A 5,699-nucleotide genomic window follows, 5' to 3' on the forward strand; every position below is an offset into this window, starting at 1 on the left:
CGGGGACAGCATTAGCATGAACTGCTGGGTTGCATAGGAGGGACCCTGGTGTGAGGTGACCACTGGCGCTGTCATCCCCACCCCTCCAGGCTCCTGTTACAGCACAGGCTTCTCTGGAGCCCCCACATCGCGGCAACATTTGGCCCCCTGACCTCTCTGCAGAAATGGTTTTACTGGGCACAGCAGCTTGGGGTTTTTCACTTAATAACCCATCCCAGGTCTGCCGCAGGAAAGGGGTGTGCCAGGGATGCCCACTTGCAGCCTCCCAGGTCGGCAGGGAAGGGGGCGAGAGCCCTTTGCAAGGGCACAGAAACGGGCCGGGGAGCCTGGCACGGCTGCGGGCTGGGGTGGCTCCCTGCGGGGACTTCCCCTGCCCGATCGTCGCTCTCGCCGTGACAGCGGGGCCGGCCGCAGGCTGCCACACAGGGTGCGAGCGGAGGGGAACCCGGACAAAGCCCTGTTGTCGGCGGCCACCGCGTGGGCCCCGGGAGCCCCGGAGCCGCGGCGCGAACGCGCAGCCCTCCCTCGGCAGCCCGAGCGCCGCGTCCCCCGAGAGCCGCGAGCTGCGGTTGCTCTTACTGGCCTACTTTCCGGGCTACGTCAAAGCCGGGCTTACGGAGCAGCGAGCCGCGGCAGGGGCGGCCGAGCTGCTCCCGGTGCCAGCGGGGAGCGGGGGCTAATCCGGGCCCGGGGCCGCCCGGCCTGGCGGGCACACGGCAGCGGGGCAGGGCCGGCGGCGCGGCCGTGGGGCTGGGGACGGGCACGGCCACCGCGAGGTCCCCGGGGCAGGGACCCACCCGAGAGCAAGGGCCGCTCCAGCGCCGGGAGCTGCCGCTGCAGCCGGGCTCCCGCACCCCGCGTCCCGGGAGGCCAGAGGGAGCGGGATGGAGTAAAAGGCAGATTTAAAATCAACAAACAAAAGGCTTTTGGTCGCTGTCTTTTTGGGGGGGTTGGGGTTTTTTTGTTTCTTTTTTGTTATCTTTTTTAAATGCAGGCTATAAATAACCTGTAAAATATTTCGTCTGGGCTGTTTCTGCAGCTGAAATCTTGTCCCTCTGGCTTCCCAAGCTCAGGATGTGAATGCGAGCACTGAGGCCGTCAGAGAGCGCCCCTGGATCCCTGGGCTGGATCCCTGGGGTCCTGTACCTTTGCCCATTGGGATCAGGGAATGTCCGTGTCCCTGAACACCTCCAGCCCCCAGGGGCTGGAAACGGTCCTCCCCAGCATGGGCCCGAGCTCCACTGCCCGGGTGCGAGAGGGTCTGAGCACCGCCTCCCGACCGGACGGAGGCGAGAGGCTCAGCCTGGCACAGTGCGGGACAAACAGGACAGGGGAGGCAAGTCTGGGATTGGAACGTCAGGCTCAGAAATACTCTCCCCAACACGTCCCGGGGACAGGGGTGGTCCCTGCTCCCCGAGTCTCCCAGCCTCCATCGCCCCGCAGCAGGGCCGCGCTAACCCCGCTCCTCCCGCCGCGGTACCCGGTGCCCGGCGCATCCCGGCCGCATCCGGGCGCCGCAGCGGTTTCCGTGGAGATGGCATCTCCCAAGCCCGCACCGCCCGAGCCGGGGGTTTCCATGGAGATGCCGTATCCAGCACGGCACAACCTGAGCCGGAGATTCTGCCGAGATGCTGTAGTCGGGACCCTCGCCCCGCAGCGGGGCCATTCCCGGGGACGTGGGCGGCCCGGGCCCTCCGTGGCTCGGGGGTGCCCGTGGTGTTATCACCGCTCCTCACACCAGTTCTGTGACAGCGCTGGGACACCAATACCTGCAGCTGTGAACATCCTGGGGGAGCTGTCGCCAGCCTTGTCACCCTCCAGAGCGGGAACCCACTCACTCGGGCTGCATTGTCACATTCTGTCAGGGTCTCCAAGAGATGGCAGGTCCCTGCCTGTACCCGGCTGCCTGGAGACGAAAAGGGGAAATCCCCATGTCCCCTGATGACTTTGTCCCAGCTGCCACCCCGCAGCTCCCACAGTGACTCGTCAGGGTGGGATATCAGCGGCACCAGGTGGGAAGCAGGCACCGTGTTGCATCCTGCACCAGGGGATGAGGTACCCAGACCCAAACCAGCAGCATCCCAGAGCTGGGGGACACCTGGTTGAGTTCCAGCACAGCCAGCGCACCAAAAACTTCCCGGGGGGAACGTGAAGGGCCTCAAAGGGCAGGACTGAGGCCAAGTGGAAGGGTGAGCAGAGGCAGATGTCCTCCTGGCAGGCAGCTGTGTGTACGTGTGCCCTGGCCAGTGCTATAATAGCAGCTTCGTTTGAGCACAGCTGCCGCAGAGGTGGCACCTTCCGTTCTGCACACGGCAGAGCTCTGGCAAAGCCCAAGCTCCTGCTGCAGAGATGGGGGAGAAGCACGGGAATGCCCCTGGGGCACACGCTGGGACACGCTGGGACACACTGGGACACACTCCTGCCCACTCGGTGCCTGTGGGAGGTGTGGGGCTGGTTCAGCCCCCGTGTCCTTCCTTGCCTCAGCCCTCTCCATGTTCCTGCTCCACCTCTGCTCCCAACTGGACCTTCCTTGGCCACCCTTGTCCTGCCCAAGCCAAGGCCATCTGGAGCCTCCATGGAGGTTTCTCAGCTGGCAGAGCAGCAGCAGCCAGGAGCCTGGGGATGATGCCTGAGGCTGGGCACTGCTAGCCATTCCAGCCTCCAACTCCTGGAGGGCCTTGAGCCCCCACACAGCCTGGCCACTGCCAGGGCTGCCGGCAGCACTTCCAGCATCCCCAGGCACAGGCTGTCAGATGCAGCACTGCGGTCAGAGCCCAGCTCTTTGTCTGCTGTTATAATTAGGAGCCCCCCCAGGCGGACCTGAGAAGCTCAGGGCTGGGGGACAGACACTAAAGGAGCTGGAATCTGGAATGGCAGCCTGGGAGCAGGGGCAGGCCCTGTTCTGCCCACAGCCAGCTACTCTCCAGAGCCTCATGCTGCATTGAAAAGGGCTGGAGCGGGGCCAGGGCTCTCTGCTGTCACCCCTCTCACCCCTGCCAGCTCTGCAGGGCTCCTCACCTGATTTCTGGGGCTCCCCTGGCACCCCAACCTCTGCTCACCCACTGTATTCTCCTCCCCTCCATCACTTTGGCCTTGCCTTGGCTGCCAGCTATTCCCTTGGCTCCCAGGCACAACATGGTTCCTCCCTGCCTTATCCTGGTGATCCCACATTCTCACCCGTCAGCGGTGCTCTCCCAGCCCAGTGCTTCTCCTGGGATGTGGAGGAGGAGGGCAGCAGAGACAGCGTGTGCCTGCTGACTGCTGTCTGTGCTGCTCACCATGGGCAATACACTCTTCAGCCAGCGCCGAGGCCTGGGGTGGATCAGGAGGAAGAGGCCAATCCCAAACTCCCTTGGATGGCCCAAGAGGAAGCCACCCAAAATCTCAATCCATGAAATTCCCTTCCCGAGGCAGGAGCAGCCTTGTTTTGGCCCCAGGAGCTGGGTTCAGAATGTCAGCCTCTGAGCTCGTAACAGATCCAGTTTCTCACGCAGGAGGTGGGACTCTGTCCCGTGTCCCTCCGGAGCGCCGTGTCCCCGGGGGAAGAGGGGCTGCACACAGGCAGCAGGCAGCAGCCTGGCCTGTCGTGTGCCCCCAGCCCTTGGCCTCCCTGCCCACCATCCCCTGTCCCCAACTGCCAGCAGGGAGGACAGGGCAGCCACTCTGACACCGTCACCCTCTCTCTGCACTGCCACCCATGCTGCCAGTGCTTGTTGTCGGAGTGGGACAGCCCATGGAACGTGGGAGGACCAGGGCTGCAGGTAGAGGTGACACCTCGCCACAGTGTCACAGCACCAGCCAAACCCAGGTGAGCTCTGCCCACCTCAGAGGGAGCAGCACGGAGGTTCCCTCTTCAGAAAAGTCCCAAGAAACTCAATGAGAAATCTCCAGACCCCATAGAAATGGATACGCTGTTCCTCCCATGGGACATCCATGCCCTGGCTCCGCAGTCACAGCCCCACCTTCCCAGTGGAAGCTGAAGTGTCCAGGGAAGAACCAGCCCTGGACATGGAAGTGACATGGAGCACACGGGGCATCACATCATTCCTCTTCTTCTGGTGCCAGGAACTACAAGCCACCTTTGCTGCCACCAGCTGCCACCACCGTGCCAAAGGAGAAGGCTCCATGGTCCCAGCCCACCCAGAGACGCCTGCCAGCCTGGCTGCTCAACCATGGCTGGCACTGATGTGATTCCCAGCAGGGTCAGGGTCCCCCCACAGCAGCCTGGCAGGAGCAGACTGTGCCATGCCCAGCTGGTTGTGCTAGCCAACATGTTCTGGTTTCTGCTCAGGGAGGGGGCAATGGTGTGGAGTCTGTCCCAAAAACGGTGGGGAGAGGAGAAATAAATAAAATAAAAGGGCACAAAACGGAGCAGTAATGACAAAAGCAGCAGCAACAGCACTGCAGGCCAGGTCAGAGCTGAGGGCTCAGGCCCTGGTGGCCCAGGGGACACACACACACAGGTCAGGGGCTGCCCTGAGCACTTGGACCTGTGCAGCTCGGCACGAGTCCTGCTGCCAGGGAGGTGCTGTGGAGGAAATGCTGAGGTGAGGCAGCAGCTGTGGGGTCCTGGGGGATGTGTCCCCAGGATGGAGGGGAGATAAAGGAGCCCCCAGCTCCCCCTGCAGCACGAGGCCCTTGAGGAATTACCAGTGAGGGCTCTTTATCTTATTTTCGCTGCGACAGATCATTCCCATTGGCATTTCTTCAAGTTAGTCCATGACTGGTGCCTGATTAGCTCCACTCCCTGATGGAGAATGCCCCTCATTCCCCAGACTTTTCCATTTCCCTGGAACATGAGAGCCACAGAATTTTTCACCACCACCTTTTAAAGTCCTTTGGTGCAAATTATCCCATCCTGAAGAATTTAAAGGTTCTAATTAAATGGGGCAGGAGCAGTGGCATGCTGGAGGATGTGACGGTGGGATGCAGAGCTCTCCCAGTCAGCACCATACAACTCGGGGTGCGATTCCTGCAGGGATGGGGTGAGGCAGCTGCAGGATGAGGCTGTTACTCAAACTGTCTGTTTTTAATTGCACCAGGATGCAAATAAGGCAGGTCTTTATGAACCTGGGGTCATGTGCCTGTCTCAGGCTGTGCCAACCCTTCTTTCTGACCATCATCCAGCCTGAAATGCCTCTTGGAGCACCTCTTTTACCCACAGTCTAGCTGGAGGCAACAGTGGGAAAAGGTTCAACATAATGTGGAGAAGTGGAGTGATTCCCCTCTGCAGGAAGAGCTTCCTCCCTCACGGCCTTCCTCCGTGAAGCCCTGGCTCTCTGCCTTCCCACGGTTCTGGCAGCCCCGTGTTTCACCCTGCCACCCCTCTCAGTGCTGTCTGCGCTTCCCGAATCTCATGCCCCACAAGCTCAGCGCTCTTCTGCCCACAGACCCCTGCCTCAAACTGCTCTCCAAGCCCCCACAGCCCCAAAAGGGGGACAGGCCGTCTCCTGCCCCAGGCTGCTTTGGCCTTTTCTGCAAAAAATAGAGCTCAATCTCTGTGTAAGATGGTTTTTTCCTCTCCTTAGGCACTGAAAAGGTTTGGGGCTGAGGCCGCAGAGGACTCTCCCGGCAGGTGACACCAGGGTGTGGCTGCCAACCCAGATGTGCCATCTGGGGGTGGCCACACCCTGGAGCCCATGCCCACCTCCCGGAGGCCCAGGCCGTGGCAACGCTGAACTAAGAGACTTCACCATCGG

The sequence above is a fragment of the Melozone crissalis genome, unplaced genomic scaffold, assembly GCF_028551555.1.
Source record: "Melozone crissalis strain CALT ecotype California unplaced genomic scaffold, PUWL_Pcris_2 ptg000068l_1, whole genome shotgun sequence".
NCBI lineage: Eukaryota > Metazoa > Chordata > Aves > Passeriformes > Passerellidae > Melozone > Melozone crissalis.